This window comes from Sinohyriopsis cumingii, chromosome 10 (assembly GCF_028554795.1).
Source record: "Sinohyriopsis cumingii isolate HCF-2022 chromosome 10, ASM2855479v2, whole genome shotgun sequence".
Classification (NCBI taxonomy): domain Eukaryota; kingdom Metazoa; phylum Mollusca; class Bivalvia; order Unionida; family Unionidae; genus Sinohyriopsis; species Sinohyriopsis cumingii.
In genome coordinates, this window is record NC_142970.1 from 92,318,132 (window position 1) to 92,336,945 (window position 18,814).

At 39.1% G+C, this 18,814-nt stretch overlaps 1 pseudogene; it reads right to left on the minus strand.

The window, feature by feature from the left end:
• Nucleotides 1-15,901: 15,901 nt before the first annotated feature.
• Nucleotides 15,902-17,156, minus strand: LOC149790584 (uncharacterized; annotated as a pseudogene).
• Between the last annotated feature and the right edge of the window lie 1,658 nt (nucleotides 17,157-18,814).

An 18,814-nucleotide genomic window follows, 5' to 3' on the forward strand; every position in this document is an offset into this window, starting at 1 on the left:
GAACATCCCGCACTACAAACCCCAGAAAAACTCAACATCGACACAAACGACATTCAACAATACTCCACCACCAAGATCACCAAATAGCAAGAAAAAGTCACAAACAAATAGGCAGCAAAAGGGGTCTCATGACCCCATAAAGCTGCACAATAGGTTTGGAGACTTGGAGGACATGGATGCAGAAGAATCTGCTCCATGTACTCAAGGTAGCTCCAGACCTAACAACAAAAAATACACCCCCGTACTTCCTCCAGATAAATAACCAAACAGATTGTTTCCGCGAAAGGTCTAACCTAGCTCCAGAATCTTAAATATAAAGTTGTAATGAAGAACACCATTTTACAATGGAACTGTAGAGGACTTAAAACCAACTACCATGATCTTCTCCTGCTTTTAAACGAACATGATCCTGCGGTACTATGCCTTCAAGAAACATTCTTGAAAGATACGGACAATATCACATTTAAAAACTACTCCCTGTTTAACACCTGCTCTCCAAATGTTGATAGGGCATCAGGAGGAGTTTCTGTTATTGTAAACAACAGAGCTCCTCATAGCTTCATTCATTTAAACACCAATTTACAAGCCATTGCTGTAAGCGTCACTCTACATCGAGTGATTACATTTTGCTCTATTTATTTACCACCAAAGACTAACCTAGTACCAAACGAACTCGACAATCTTGTTCAACAGCTTCCCGCACCCTTTGTTTTACTCGGGGATTTTAATGCCCATAACATTTTATGGGGATCAAATCATATAAGTGACAGAGGTCACAAAGTTGAAGACTTTATTTCTAGACACGATCTGTGTCTATATAATACCAAAACACCTACATATTTACACCCAGGCACGGGTACATACACAAGCATCGATTTGACAATTTGTTCTCCTTCTCTGCTTTTGGACTATGAATGGAAGGTCGCTGATGACCTTCACAGCAGCGATCACTTCCCAATCTTTCTTGTAAATCTTAACTCTACAGTCGATGAAGTAATTCCACAATGGAATTTAAAGAAGGCCGACTGGGCCAAGTTCGAAACACTCTGTAAAACTAGGCTGAATGAGGATACAATTTTCAATGTTGACGACACCATTCAGCATTTTACATCTATTTTAATAGAGATTACAGAAGAATCCGTTCCCAAGTCCTTGCCATATTGTAAAAGAACCCAAAAACCTTGGGTCACTAAGGAATGTAAGGAAGCCATTAAACTACGCCGAGAAGCATTAAGGAAATTTAATAATCAACCGACGCCCGAAAACTTAAATATATATCGCATTGCCCGGGCCAAAGCTCGCCGCATAATCAAAGAAAGTAAAAGAGCATCATGGAAGAAGTATGTTTCTTCTTTAAACTCTCGTTCCTCTGTTAAAAAAGTTTGGGACACTATACGCAAAATAAACGGAAAGAGAAAGCAAAACCCTCTCCGACATCTGACACTGAACAATAACAACTTTAGTTCAAAACGTGACATTGCAAATATTCTTGCTGACAGTTTCTCGAAAAATTCCTCATCATCTAATTATTCAGAAGCCTTCCGAAAACTTAAAACTCAAAAAGAAAAGTAACGTTTAAAATTCACATCCAACAACTCGGAAAGTTATAATCAATTGTTCTCACTATCAGAGCTTAGGGAGGCTTTAGACAAGGCCCATGATACATCCGCTGGGCCTGACGAGATACATTACCAGTTTCTGAAACACCTTCCAGAATCATCATTAACATCTCTTTTGAAACTCTTCAATGATTTATGGATTACTGGTAATGTACCAAAAATCTGGAAAGAAGCAACTGTAATACCAGTCCCCAAACCCGGTAAAGATAGCGAAGACCCCAACAGCTATCGACCAATTGCACTCACAAGCTGTGTGTGCAAAACAATGGAACGAATGATCAATTCTCGGCTTGTCTGGTATTTGGAAACTAACAATTTAATATCTCCTTTCCAAAGTGTCTTTCGATATGGCCGGAGCACCAATGATCATCTGGTTAGACTAGAAACATTCATTCGCGATGCATTTATTAAGAAAGAACATTTAGTAGCGGTTTTCTTTGATTTAGAAAAGGCCTATGACACGACATGGAAGTATGGGATACTAAATGACCTGAACGATCTAGGTCTAAAAGGCCGTCTGCCCTATTTCATATCCAACTTTCTCTCCGACAGAGAATTCAAAGTACGAGTGGGCTCTACCCTCTCAGATCTGCACGAACAAGAGATGGGTGTGCCCCAGGGCAGTATTTTATCTGTGACGCTCTTTAACATAAAAATTAATAGCATCACCAAGTGTTTGACTCCTGGTGTGGATTGCTCATTATACGTTGATGATTTTCTAATATGTTATCGGTCAAAGCACAGGCATACAACTGAAAGACAACTGCAGCAAAATATAAACAAAATTCAAAATTGGGCCAATGCAAACGGTTTCAAATTCTCGAAATCAAAAACGGTATGCATGCATTTCTGTCAGTTACGAAAACATCACGATGAACCGAACCTCACACTGGATGGAACACCTATTCCAGTTGTTGAGGAAACCAAATTTTTAGGTATAATCTTTGACAGAAAACTGACCTTTATTCCACACCTAAAGAACTTAAAAGCTAAATGCTTAAAAGTACTTAACCTACTTAAAGTAGTAGCGCACACTGACTGGGGTGCTGATAGAAAAGTCATCTTAAATTTAAACAGAACGTTTATTCGCTCCAAACTGGACTATGGTTGCGTTGTGTATGGTTCAGCCAGAAAATCGTATCTTAAAATGCTTGATCCAATTCATCATCAGGGAATAAGACTGGCTCTGGGAGCATTTAAAACATCCCCGTGTGAAAGCCTTCTAGCTGAGGCGAATGAACCACCGTTATCGCATCGTAGAGAAATGCTTTCCGCACAGTATGCTCTCAAATTAAAATCAAACCCTCTGAATCCTGCTTTTTCGGCTGTTTTTCAACCCAAATACAAAACTTTATACGAAAATAAACCAAACGCCATACCTTCCTTTGGCATTAGAATATCATCCAGCCTTGACACTACAAATATAGATCTTTCTAAAATTCAGAAAACATCCATCTCTGAAACACCACCCTGGCTAATTAAACAACCAAAAGTACGTTTTACGCTACACGATGGAAAAAAATCCGAAACAAACCCTTCTATCTTCCACAACTCTTACCATGAACTTCTCACCGAATTTAAAAACTACACCAGAATTTACACTGATGGATCAAAGGATGAGGAAAAGGCTGCTGCAGCCTTTGTTTGTGGAAATCACACAACGCAAGTTCGCTTACCAAATGGAGCATCAAGTTTTACAGCCGAAATCAGAGCAATAGACCTTGCTCTGCAACATATAGAAAAGGACCGTATTTTAAACAGTATCATCTTCTCCGACTCTCTATCAGTACTCCAGTCACTACACAATAGAAAACTGGAGAACCCATTATTGAAAAACATACTCGTAAAAAATACCGAGCTGAGTGTCTCCCACAATATAATATACTGTTGGTTACCTAGCCACATTGGTATTAAAGGTAACGAAAAAGCAGATCGCGCTGCTAAAATGGCCCTTTCTCAAGAACCATCTGATTTTAAAATACCATATACTGATTTTAAACCTTGTATCAGAAAGTTCTTACGTCAGAAGTGGCAGGCATCATGGAATGATGCTGTAAATAACAAACTTCATGCAATCAAACCAACTCTAGGAGAATGGACTCCTTCCTACAGAAGCATTCGTAGGGAGGAGGTAGTCATTGCAAGAATCCGAATTGGTCATACTTATATCACCCACACCCACATACTAAAAGGTGAAGACCCTCCAGAGTGCGTTTCTTGCAATGAACCATTCACTGTCAAGCACTTTATGATAGAGTGCTTTGACCTACAACCTACGCGCGATCGTTATTACGTTGTGCATGACATGAAAGAACTTTTTGATAATATAAACATCACTCGTATTATCGAGTTCTTGAAAGCCGTAAATATTTACTCTAAACTCTGACTTTTATGCTATCACCTTGTGCAGTTTTATGCAATATACATACCGTCCCATTTTAATACCTATTCATCCTTTTTACATCTCCCGTTGATCGGGAAGCTTTTTTTGCACCGTTATCATCTTACCGTTTTTTAATTTCTACCATTTGTTCTTTTATATCGCTGGTCGATATAGGACCTTTTATAAGTTTTAAAAGATTATAGAAATAACACTTTGTTTGGCGCTAAATAGCCTAACAGTGCCGATGCGCCGTTAAAAATAAATCAATCAATCAATCAATCACACCCACATACTAAAAGGTGAAGACCCACCAGAGTGCGTTTCTTGCAATGAACCATTCACTGTCAAGCAGTTTATGATAGAGTGCTTTGACCTACAACCTACGCGCGATCGTTATTACGTTGTGCATGACATGAAAGAACTTTTTGATAATATAAATATCACTCGTATTATCGAGTTCTTGAAAGCCGTAAATATTTACTCTAAACTCTGACTTTTATGCTATCACCTTGTGCAGTTTTATGCAATATATATACCGTCCCATTTTAATACCTATTCATCTTTTTTACATCTCCCGTTGATCGGGAAGCTTTATTTTGCACCGTTACCATCTTACCGTTTTCAATTTCAACCATTTGTTCTTTTATATCGCTGGTCGATATAGGACCTTTTATAAGTTTTAAAAGATTATATAAATAACACTTTGTTTGGCGCTAAATAGCCTAAAAGTGCTGATGCGCCGTTAAAAAATAAACAATCAATCAATCAATCAAACTGCCCAAGAATGGAAAAAGAAGCACACTGCTTAAAAAGTGAGTCAAAACAAATACTAAACATGTCGGGACCTTGTTGTGGGGGTGTCCTGGTTGTCTAGGGGTGGGGTTCTTCTTATAGACTTTAACGAGTTATGAGAAGTTCCCCTGGTCCTTATTCAGAAGGTTAATTCTGGACACTATATTATTTATTGACTAAATATATTTATGGCTACGAGCCCCCAGTCAGCAATGCCGACAGTTAAATTAAAAGAAATACAAAGATGAAATTTAAACAATAACAATTTAATAAATGAAATTTAAAAGAATTTAAAGTAATCAATGTCTCTCTTTCACCCAATGATCCCTTTGATCATCATTTAAGTTCACAGTGTGAGGAGATTTTTCCCTTCTTGAGTGCTACTCATCTAAATCTCTTTGTTCCCTTGTCTTTCTCTCCTTTCGTGATCTCCACTTCCGCTTCCTCTTCTATAGTTGCGTTGTGTATGGTTCTGCCAGAAAATCGTATCTTAAAATGCTTGATCCAATTCATCATCAGGGAATAAGACTGGCTCTGGGAGCATTTAAAACATCCCCGTGTGAAAGCCTTCTAGCTGAGGCGAATGAACCACCGTTATCGCATCGTAGAGAAATGCTTTCCGCACAGTATGCTCTCAAATTAAAATCAAACCCTCTGAATCCTGCTTTTTCGGCTGTTTTTCAACCCAAATACAAAACTTTATACGAAAATAAACCAAACGCCATACCTTCCTTTGGCATTAGAATATCATCCAGCCTTGACACTACAAATATAGATCTTTCAAAAATTCAGAAAACATCCATCTCTGAAACACCACCCTGGCTAATTAAACAACCAAAAGTACGTTTTACGCTACACGATGGAAATAAATCCGAAACAAACCCTTCTATCTTCCACAACTCTTACCATGAACTCCTCATCGAATTTAAAAACTACACCAGAATTTACACTGATGGATCAAAGGATGAGGAAAAGGCTGCTGCAGCCTTTGCTTGTGGAAATCACACAACGCAAGTTCGCTTACCAAATGGAGCATCAAGTTTTACAGCCGAAATCAGAGCAATAGACCTTGCTCTGCAACATATAGAAAAGAACCGTATTTCAAACTGTATCATCTTCTCCGACTCGCTATCAGTACTTCAGTCACTACACAATAGAAAACTGGAGAACCCATTATTGAAAAACATACTTGTAAAAAATACCGAGCTGAGTGTCTCCCACAATATAATATACTGTTGGTTACCTAGCCACATTGGTATTAAAGGTAACGAAAAAGCAGATCGCGCTGCTAAAATGGCCCTTTCTCAAGAACCATCTAATTTTAAAATACCATATACTGATTTTAAACCTTGTATCAGAAAGTTCTTACGTCAGAAGTGGCAGGCATCATGGAATGATGCTGTAAATAACAAACTTCATGCAATCAAACCAACTCTAGGAGAATGGACTCCTTCCTACAGAAGCATTCGTAGGGAGGAGGTAGTCATTGCAAGAATCCGAATTGGTCATACTTATATCACCCACACCCACATACTAAAAGGTGAAGACCCACCAGAGTGCGTTTCTTGCAATGAACCATTCACTGTCAAGCACTTTATGATAGAGTGCTTTGACCTACAACCTACGCGCGATCGTTATTACGTTGTGCATGACATGAAAGAACTTTTTGATAATATAAACATCACTCGTATTATCGAGTTCTTGAAAGCCGTAAATATTTACTCTAAACTCTGACTTTTATGCTATCACTTTGTGCAGTTTTATGCAATATATATACCGTCCCATTTTAATACCTATTCATCTTTTTTACATCTCCCGTTGATCGGGAAGCTTTACTTTGCACCGTTACCATCTTACCGTTTTTAATTTCAACCATTTGTTCTTTTATATCGCTGGTCGATATAGAACCTTTTTATAAGTTTTAAAAGATTATAAAAGTAACACTTTGTTTGGCGCTAAATAGCCTAAAAGCGCTGATGCGCCGTAAAAAAACAAACAATCAATCAATCAATCAAACCTCTTCTATAATCCTTGTTCCTTGCCGTTATCTTGACTTCCGGTTCCTCTTCTAGTATCCGGAACCCTTGACGGTATCCCTTGAGGTCACCCGAAATTCACTCGGTATCTCTCACCGTCACCCGAAATTCTCTGAACTTCTCTCGTCCCCCGAAATTCTCTGAAATTCTTTCGTCCCCCGAAAGCTTCCTGATCGAAGCTATTTCATGAATTTCCTAAATTCCGCCAATTTTTACGAATGGCTAACGGAGTGTGTGTCACTGCGACTCTTAAACACCAACTGACGAATTTCAGGCTTGTACAAGTCTTATGCCAGTTTCTCGAATCAAGTCCCACCTACAACGCATCCCGATTGGATGGCGACGGACTCTGGTCATTTGATCGAACTGTCAATCATAAAAATGTCAGTCTGTGTGTCCCCATGTACTGTCCAGCCTACCATTGTCGGCTTCCGGCTCTTTGAAGTTGTCTACGTCACGTGTTCCCATGTACAAACATTCCCGCCAGATTTCCACTCAAGAGCTCAAACAAAGACTGGGTTACGTAAGAGGATCAGCCAACTTAGGTACTTGGAAAAACAAAGCTTACCTGGCTCCACTTACAGACTTATAAATACATGTATAATACAAGGGGTTGGGGTAAAACATCACACTTGTGTATTTAATGTTTTCTGGACTACTCTCGTTAAATATAGTTTTTTGTATCTTGTATTTTCAATACTCCTTCATTCGCTCACACCACACTGAATACGTCCAAAGGCGTGATTCGCTGTCGTGACTTGGCTGGAGTCACCGACGCAGATATCATTGAAGGAATGAAAAGTGAAGGTGTCACTGCAGTCCGTCGAATACGCATCAAACGTAATAATAACCTGCAGGACACCAACACCATTATCCTTACCTTCAACAGTAGTGAATGGGGTCACCTTAGCGTCAAGGGGAATTAGCATTAAAAAAACACCCTGGGTCACTTTGGCGTCAATGGAAATTTAACATTAACCACCCTGGGTCACTTTAGCGTCAAGGGAAATTTAACATGGGCAAAAAACCCTGGATAAGATTAGCGTCAATGGAAATTTAACATTGGAAGAAAAAGACGTTTGGGTCTGTTGAGCCTCAAGGGGAAATGGAATAGGGTTGGGACCCTATTTTTTTAATTTTTTTTGTAAAGAAAAAAGGGTAGGCAATGGAAAGTCAATCTCTTTTCGAAAAATGTGTGTGGCCCTGAAAAGGGCCTTTGGTTTTATGTTAATATTAACATAGATGGCATGTGTCACATCTTCTTCTTCTTAAACTCCTTCTAACTGCAAGTCCATACACAAGTACCCTCTTGAGGCATCCTTGTCTTTCTATGTAAACTCTTCTCATCCATAGACTAGTATCTGTCCTATCGACAACAGTCCACTTGGATCGGACATACATGGGTATGTCCGTCCTGAACATCATTGTTGACACAAGGGTGGAAGATTGAACGTCGGTCCACATCTTGAGGCTCCGAGAACAGGTGAGTGATTGCGCTGAACTGCGCTTATTTATAGGGAGAGGCAGGATTGAAACGGATTGAGTTCATTGACCAATCCAAACACGCGTGACAAAATTCAGTCAGCCCGCATCCAATCCGAAGAGAGCAGTCTGTGACGTCACGTGGTCTATATAGATTCGCTAACGATTGTGTGCAGTCAATCTATGCGACAGTGATTCAACATGACGGAAACTCAGAAAACGATTCACTGGGGTGCACCAGCAGTGGACACCGCCCAAGGGAACTTACTTTCAGAAGAGGTACATTGGGATTTTGTGGATTTTCTTACCTCGCAAGAATTTGTTCCGGAACCTTCGTCTCCTCCTTCATTGCCGCAAGTGGAGAATTTTAGACAGAGGCAGAAAGAAGAATTGGAGAAATTTATACAACGACAAAAGGAAGCGGAACAAGCTTTTCTCCTACAGCAGGAGTCTCCAAACTTTTCAGCCCGAGGGCCGCATTAACTATCAAACAGCAGTTCGGGGGCCGACTACACACTCGAGGTCCAAATAAAAAAGAATCAAAACATGGATGTTGTTTTTAATTATTTATTTAATATTATTTTATTCAGTTATTATTTAATAACACATTGATACACTACACATGAACACCTGTATTAGTGGGAATGGTGAAATTGTTTCCTGGATGCCAAAATAGCAGACATTTCTGGCTTTAGATTTGATGTCCCTAACATCAACAGTGACCTGAGATTATCATCGGACAAGTTTGTTTTCAAATTGTTCTTCACGTATTTCATTCTTGAAAATGTTTGTTCACACAGGTATGTTGTTCCAAAGATTGAAAGGTACCTTGATGCAAAAGTTTTGACATTAGGAAAGTCTTCCTTGGGCAAAAACTGGTAAAAACCCACCAGTCCTTCTTTGAACTTTTCCTAAGGAGGTCCCCCTGCGGGTCCGGGGTTGCAGAATTGGCCCGACGTGCCTCGCTACGTGTCGTAAAAGGCGACTAAGTAGAGGCAACCTGTTTGCCGTGGGTTGCGTCCCGTGTCGGAGGAGGAAAGGATCCTGGTAGTTGAGCAGAGGCTTTCCCTGCAACACACTACTTTGGCCTCTACTTCTCTTAGACGGGTGGTCGGGATGGGCCCGGTTCCGACAAATCGGCTGGTCACGCCGAGCCCTAGGAGGTCTTTATTTACTCTCTCACCTTCTTTATCTGTCTCCTTGTATCTCTCTTGATACCACCGTTGCCCCTAAATTCTCTTCCTTAATCTTTCCCTTTTCCAAGTCTTAGAAGACTTCCTAGAAGGCGGTGGCTTAACGGGTCAATCGGGGGGTAATTTTACCGACCTTAGAAATTGGCGACTTCAGGGTCATTCAAAGGTAATTTTATCAACTGAGTATGGCATCTGTGTATCCCTGACACTTGAAAAGTGTCCCCTTGTTGGGCTCCTTGGTGGGTGGGGAGCACGGGTGCTGAAATTTTATTCAAGCCATCATGGATAATTCCAAAAAAAACCAACACAAACGTACCAAAACAGGGTCAGAGTCGGATGATGAGCCATGTAGTGTGGAATCCTTTCCTCGCTTCATGGTCATCCAATCGAAAGACGAGGCTAAACCACTTGCTGCACTATCGCCATTTATAGTCGAAAAGACTATACTTGGATTAGTTGGCAAGCCGAAAAGTGTAAAAAAAAACTAAAATCAGGCGGCCTACTTGTAGAGTGTGAGCGCAAAGCACACACTGAAAATATCCTAAAAATTAGGACCTTTCACGATATTTCAGTAAACTGTTTCGCCCACTCTACACTTAACACATCAAAAGGCGTCATTCGTTGCCGTGACCTAGCAGGAGTCACCGACAAAGAAATCGTCGAGGGTATGAAAAATGAAGGTGTCACTGCAGTCCGCAGAATTCGTATCAAACGAAACAACAATCTGCAGGACACCAACACTATTATACTCACCTTTAATAAGCCAACAGTACCTAAAGTGGTCAAGGTTGGATTCCTACAAGTTAAGGTTGAGGTATACATACCAAATCCCCTCCGATGTTACAAATGTCAAAAATACGGTCATCATGAAGACAGATGCTCTAGAAGTCAAATATGCGGCCGATGCGGCGATCCCTCCCATCGGGAATCAGAGTGCAAAGCCACTCCGCATTGCGTCAACTGCGGCAAAGAACACCATGCTAGTTCAAAGGACTGCGACACATGGAAACAGGAGAAGGAAATCCAGAGGGTTAAATACACGTCCAACATCCCCTATCCAGAGGCCAGGAAGCTTGTTCAAGCTAGATCACTCCCCGGCCCATCCTTCTCAACTGTAGTGAAGAGCAGCCAAAAAGCAATGAAAGACGCTCAAACTCAAACAAACCCTCCTGAATCCCATTCCGACTCGAACATCCCGCACTACAAACCCCAGAAAAACTCAACATCGACACAAACGACATTCAACAATACTCCACCACCAAGATCACCAAATAGCAAGAAAAAGTCACAAACAAATAGGCAGCAAAAGGGGTCTCATGACCCCATAAAGCTGCACAATAGGTTTGGAGACTTGGAGGACATGGATGCAGAAGAATCTGCTCCATGTACTCAAGGTAGCTCCAGACCTAACAACAAAAAATACACCCCCGTACTTCCTCCAGATAAATAACCAAACAGATTGTCTCCGCGAAAGGTCTAACCTAGCTCCAGAATCTTAAATATAAAGTTGTAATGAAGAACACCATTTTACAATGGAACTGTAGAGGACTTAAAACCAACTACCATGATCTTCTCCTGCTTTTAAACGAACATGATCCTGCGGTACTATGCCTTCAAGAAACATTCTTGAAAGATACGGACAATATCACATTTAAAAACTACTCCCTGTTTAACACCTGCTCTCCAAATGTTGATAGGGCATCAGGAGGAGTTTCTGTTATTGTAAACAACAGAGCTCCTCATAGCTTCATTCATTTAAACACCAATTTACAAGCCATTGCTGTAAGCGTCACTCTACATCGAGTGATTACATTTTGCTCTATTTATTTACCACCAAAGACTAACCTAGTACCAAACGAACTCGACAATCTTGTTCAACAGCTTCCCGCACCCTTTGTTTTACTCGGGGATTTTAATGCCCATAACATTTTATGGGGATCAAATCATATAAGTGACAGAGGTCACAAAGTTGAAGACTTTATTTCTAGACACGATCTGTGTCTATATAATACCAAAACACCTACATATTTACACCCAGGCACGGGTACATACACAAGCATCGATTTGACAATTTGTTCTCCTTCTCTGCTTTTGGACTATGAATGGAAGGTCGCTGATGACCTTCACAGCAGCGATCACTTCCCAATCTTTCTTGTAAATCTTAACTCTACAGTCGATGAAGTAATTCCACAATGGAATTTAAAGAAGGCCGACTGGGCCAAGTTCGAAACACTCTGTAAAACTAGGCTGAATGAGGATACAATTTTCAATGTTGACGACACCATTCAGCATTTTACATCTATTTTAATAGAGATTACAGAAGAATCCGTTCCCAAGTCCTTGCCATATTGTAAAAGAACCCAAAAACCTTGGGTCACTAAGGAATGTAAGGAAGCCATTAAACTACGCCGAGAAGCATTAAGGAAATTTAATAATCAACCGACGCCCGAAAACTTAAATATATATCGCATTGCCCGGGCCAAAGCTCGCCGCATAATCAAAGAAAGTAAAAGAGCATCATGGAAGAAGTATGTTTCTTCTTTAAACTCTCGTTCCTCTGTTAAAAAAGTTTGGGACACTATACGCAAAATAAACGGAAAGAGAAAGCAAAACCCTCTCCGACATCTGACACTGAACAATAACAACTTTAGTTCAAAACGTGACATTGCAAATATTCTTGCTGACAGTTTCTCGAAAAATTCCTCATCATCTAATTATTCAGAAGCCTTCCGAAAACTTAAAACTCAAAAAGAAAAGTAACGTTTAAAATTCACATCCAACAACTCGGAAAGTTATAATCAATTGTTCTCACTATCAGAGCTTAGGGAGGCTTTAGACAAGGCCCATGATACATCCGCTGGGCCTGACGAGATACATTACCAGTTTCTGAAACACCTTCCAGAATCATCATTAACATCTCTTTTGAAACTCTTCAATGATTTATGGATTACTGGTAATGTACCAAAAATCTGGAAAGAAGCAACTGTAATACCAGTCCCCAAACCCGGTAAAGATAGCGAAGACCCCAACAGCTATCGACCAATTGCACTCACAAGCTGTGTGTGCAAAACAATGGAACGAATGATCAATTCTCGGCTTGTCTGGTATTTGGAAACTAACAATTTAATATCTCCTTTCCAAAGTGGCTTTCGATATGGCCGGAGCACCAATGATCATCTGGTTAGACTAGAAACATTCATTCGCGATGCATTTATTAAGAAAGAACATTTAGTAGCGGTTTTCTTTGATTTAGAAAAGGCCTATGACACGACATGGAAGTATGGGATACTAAATGACCTGAACGATCTAGGTCTAAAAGGCCGTCTGCCCTATTTCATATCCAACTTTCTCTCCGACAGAGAATTCAAAGTACGAGTGGGCTCTACCCTCTCAGATCTGCACGAACAAGAGATGGGTGTGCCCCAGGGCAGTATTTTATCTGTGACGCTCTTTAACATAAAAATTAATAGCATCACCAAGTGTTTGACTCCTGGTGTGGATTGCTCATTATACGTTGATGATTTTCTAATATGTTATCGGTCAAAGCACATGCATACAACTGAAAGACAACTGCAGCAAAATATAAACAAAATTCAAAATTGGGCCAATGCAAACGGTTTCAAATTCTCGAAATCAAAAACGGTATGCATGCATTTCTGTCAGTTACGAAAACATCACGATGAACCGAACCTCACACTGGATGGAACACCTATTCCAGTTGTTGAGGAAACCAAATTTTTAGGTATAATCTTTGACAGAAAACTGACCTTTATTCCACACCTAAAGAACTTAAAAGCTAAATGCTTAAAAGCACTTAACCTACTTAAAGTAGTAGCGCACACTGACTGGGGTGCTGATAGAAAAGTCATCTTAAATTTAAACAGAACGTTTATTCGCTCCAAACTGGACTATGGTTGCGTTGTGTATGGTTCAGCCAGAAAATCGTATCTTAAAATGCTTGATCCAATTCATCATCAGGGAATAAGACTGGCTCTGGGAGCATTTAAAACATCCCCGTGTGAAAGCCTTCTAGCTGAGGCGAATGAACCACCGTTATCGCATCGTAGAGAAATGCTTTCCGCACAGTATGCTCTCAAATTAAAATCAAACCCTCTGAATCCTGCTTTTTCGGCTGTTTTTCAACCCAAATACAAAACTTTATACGAAAATAAACCAAACGCCATACCTTCCTTTGGCATTAGAATATCATCCAGCCTTAACACTACAAATATAGATCTTTCTAAAATTCAGAAAACATCCATCTCTGAAACACCACCCTGGCTAATTAAACAACCAAAAGTACGTTTTACGCTACACGATGGAAAAAAATCCGAAACAAACCCTTCTATCTTCCACAACTCTTACCATGAACTTCTCACCGAATTTAAAAACTACACCAGAATTTACACTGATGGATCAAAGGATGAGGAAAAGGCTGCTGCAGCCTTTGTTTGTGGAAATCACACAACGCAAGTTCGGTTACCAAATGGAGCATCAATTTTTACAGCCGAAATCAGAGCAATAGACCTTGCTCTGCAACATATAGAAAAGAACCGTATTTTAAACAGTATCATCTTCTCCGACTCTCTATCAGTACTCCAGTCGCTACACAATAGAAAACTGGAGAACCCATTATTGAAAAACATACTCGTAAAAAATACCGAGCTGAGTGTCTCCCACAATATAATATACTGTTGGTTACCTAGCCACATTGGTATTAAAGGTAACTAAACAGCAGATCGCGCTACTAAAATGGCCCTTTCTCAAGAACCATCTGATTTTAAAATAACATATACTGATTTTAAACCTTGTATCAGAAAGTTCTTACGTCAGAAGTGGCAGGCATCATGGAATGATGCTGTGAATAACAAACTTCATGCAATCAAACCAACTCTAGGAGAATGGACTCCTTCCTACAGAACCATTCGTAGGGAGGAGGTAGTCATTGCAAGAATCCGAATTGGTCATACTTATATCACCCACACCCACATACTAAAAGGTGAAGACCCACCAGAGTGCGTTTCTTGCAATGAACCATTCACTGTCAAGCACTTTATGATAGAGTGCTTTGACCTACAACCTACGCGCGATCGTTATTACGTTGTGCATGACATGAAAGAACTTTTTGATAATATAAATATCACTCGTATTATCGAGTTCTTGAAAGCCGTAAATATTTACTCTAAACTCTGACTTTTATGCTATCACCTTGTGCAGTTTTATGCAATATATATACCGTCCCATTTTAATACCTATTCATCTTTTTACATCTCCCGTTGATCGGGAAGCTTTATTTTGCACCGTTACCATCTTACCGTTTTTAATTTCAACCATTTGTTCTTTTATATCGCTGGTCGATATAGGACCTTTTATAAGTTTTAAAAGATTATAGAAATAGCACTTTGTTTGGCGCTAAATAGCCTAAAAGTGCTGATGCGCCGTTAAAAAATAAACAATCAATCAATCAATTTGATAACAAGTATGTCAAATGGGGTAGGGATCATGAACCTGTAGCCCGGAGAACTTATATAAGTATCATGACACAATCTCATCCAGATCTTCATGTGACACCGTGTGGGCTTTATGTTAACACACTTTTTCCTCATTTAGGTGCAAGTCCAGATGGAGTTGTTCATGATCCTTGTTGTCAAGATTCCTCAGGGTTACTCTAAATAAAGTGTCCAGAATCCGACAAATGGAAATTTAAATCTCCAAGTGAATGTACTCAAGATTCAGATTTCTTTTGTACATTAGACCTCCATGGCAGTGCAATCTTAAAAAGGAAGCATGCATATTATTTTCAAGTGCAAGGACAAATGGCCATTACGGGCAAGGATTGGTGTGATTTTGTGGTTTGGACTTTGAAGCAACCACCATCTATTCAACGCATTCCATTCAATCTAGAATTCTGGAATATTATGGTAGAAAAACTAAATTCTTTCTATTTGAAAGGAATTATTCCTGCAATGTACACACAACACGTGTGCTTAGAGGTGTTCCTCTCTACTAGTCGGTCAGTGATGACGAGAAAGAGAAATAAAGTGATTGTCAAATTAATGACATACGGTGACATTTCAAGTAATTTATCGACTCAATGAGATTGGAATAAAAAGTTACACAACAATATGGACTGAAGAGTTTAATGTTTTTTTTATTAAAACTGCAGTTGACATGTTTACTAAATGAGTTTGTGTTGTTATATAGGCAGGTGTTTTTAAAAATCAAAATTATTGCCACAAAAATTTTGAAAGTAATGTCATGCATATGATCATAACAGATTGCTATAATACATGTAAATTAAATATAATACTAATATGCTTTGCAAAGTGGTGGCTGTACATTTTTAATCGTGTACATATCTTCCATATCTTTGTTACTTGCTGTGACATAAGTTTTAAGAATATTAATTTTTTATTCTTTCCATCTGTCTCTCAACATGGATACGAAGATTTGCAATTGTTCGTGTTTGTTGCGCTTCTCTTTTGGAGAACTGTTTTTTCTTTTGTTTAAATGGAGGGATGATGAGATGGACACCTTTTGGGGTTGTGATGTCTGAAATAAGGAATCCTTTGTCTGCCATAATGGCATCTTCAGGTTCACACATGTCAACCAGGGCACTGTCTTTAGTAATTTGTCACTTGCACTCCCTGCCCACAAATCTGATACAAATATCACAACCCCTGCTGGACTAATTCCTATTAGCTCTTTCCATGTCATATGTGATTTGTAATCACTGTACATCAAAGATTTGTGTTGTAAGGAACTAGGCGTTTCTGTGCGTAGCTCTGTACAGTCAATTATCACCCTACAATTTGGATATTTTTCCTTGAAACAAAGTCGCATATGGTCATCAACAGCACGTCTTGATGGCCATTGGATTCGAAAATCTAACTGTATATACAAATAATCAATCCACTTGTTAAAAATCATTCCACATGTCGACGTTCCAATGTTAAATCGATCTGCTAAATCTTCCAGTAACAAGCCTAGTCTCAATCGCATCAAGACAAGAAAGAATTTATCTATCAGACGCAAGTGTCTTGGACGTCCCTTTCCATTTGTAGCACCATAACGACCTGTCTGACTTGTAGCATCATCCTTAATTTCATCAAATAATGACTTGAAAATAGCTGAATTTGGAACTCCGGTATAAAATAGAAATTTTTGGTCATCATGTTCAATATCCTCAAATGTTAAAACGGGGGAATTAACCTGTATCCCGCAATCTACAGTTGTCACTTTGTTAACAGGTGTGCCATGTTCAGGTGACATTTCATTAAAATCACACTGTAGAAACATCTATCCTCAGTTGGGTATTGGTTTGTGTTGATTGGTTTTTAATATGACTGGCGGCAATATCATTTAAATTTATTGGTCCACAATAATCATGTAAATGTATAGAGATGTGCAGAGGTGATTCAGTTTTTGCAATAAATGGTTCTGAAATATCATTTAAATCGTCCTCGTCATCACTCTGTTGTTCATCAATGTCACCTTGTTCCATATCTTCATTTAGTTGAAAGTCACTATTGGCAAGTTCCAAGGTTTCACTCTCCAGATTCTGAAATTAAATAGTTATACAAATATAAACATAATTTTTATAACAGTTAATTAATATTTACATATACATGTGTAGCATGCACATATTAAAAGTTGGTGCTGGTGTAAGTAACAGCATTCTCTTTAAGCACTGGATGGGTAGACAGTCCATATTTATTGTGTAACTGTGTACTTGTGGACATTACAGTGCAAATGGCAACAGCAGATTTCAAGACAATACAACAGTTGGTAAAGGTCATTACAACATCAAATTAAACTACAGTGCAGTAGCAGACTACACACAAATGCATAACTTTTGTTATCTCTGAACATCTGTATGTAACACATCACAGAGAGGAGTACACTTAATAAGTTAAATATAGAATATGACTATTTATTAAAAAGCATACACAATGCTATTGATTACAGCTGATTAAAAACCACAGAATAACATCTCTTTTAAAATGGATGGAGCATAATAGTACTCAATGTAGCCACTTACCGACGTTTGAAACACCTTGTTTGGGAAAACTGAAGGCACTGGATGCTATTTTGTCGGCCCACTTCTATTCACAAAATGATCGGAACACATTTGACTGTTAGCTGTGTAAGTGAAATCTTTCCCTACTAGCCGTGACCGCTGAAGCCAAACTCTACGTAGTTTACATCTTGCAGGAAATCTGTGTAATGATATTGTTTTCCCATCTACTTCCTTCCCTCTGACATTGCGTTTTATGCAATATATATACCGTCCCATTTTAATACCTTTTCATCTTTTTTCATTGACATAGAACATTTACATCTCCCGTTGATCGGGAAGCTTTATTTTGCACCGTTACCATCTTACCGTTTTTAATTTCAACCATTTGTTCTTTTATATCGCTGGTCGATATAGAACCTTTTATAATTTTTTAAAAGATTTATACAAATAACATTTTGTTTGGCGCTAAATAGCCTAACAGTGCTGATGCGCCGTTAAAAATAAAATAAAAAAACCCTCTGAAATTGCTACAAATGCAACAGTACTTGCGGGTTTTTGCCAGAGGCATTCTTTGACAGCTGATGAATGGGTAGCCCACGGAAGTTGAAGCGACATCTAACGCATGCGCAAAAGATGCACTGAAGAGTTCCTACTAGGGGGAGACGATAACCCTTATGGAAAAGGCCTATACACTTCGTTGTAAGTTTATTGCATTTATCTTAATCGGTCCCTGACGCGTGATCCCATGCTGGATCCAGTGCACTTTAAAGGGCTGCTATTCGCCATACAACCCGATTTCCTATTCAGTAAATTTGACACAATTTAACTTTGGAGATTTAAAATCACAGAAAAAGAATCAAAACGTATGGTGTAGAGTTCAAGCAGATAGTGTTAATAAAGATTATGTCCTTGGACCCTCCATCATAGCAAATATTCCAAATTTTAAAACGAAATTCAATTTAAATGTACATGTCTTTGAACTAATGACAAAAGTCTGGTAGAAAACCACCTGCATCCCTGAAAATTTAAATGAGCTCCATCCACATCCATGTAGATACTCCGGAACCAATCCATCCGACAATAGATTATACGGCTACTTGCAGCCAACACTACAATTCTGAATTCATCTGACAGACTCGTCGCCCATACTGCGAATGGGACAGTCCTCGAGGACGAAAACGTGGCAATAATGAACTAATTAACACAAATTTTACGCCATTTTCAAGATATTACCGACTTGACTGCAATAGCTGATTCACCAATAAATTGGGCTTCTGAACCCGTGTCAT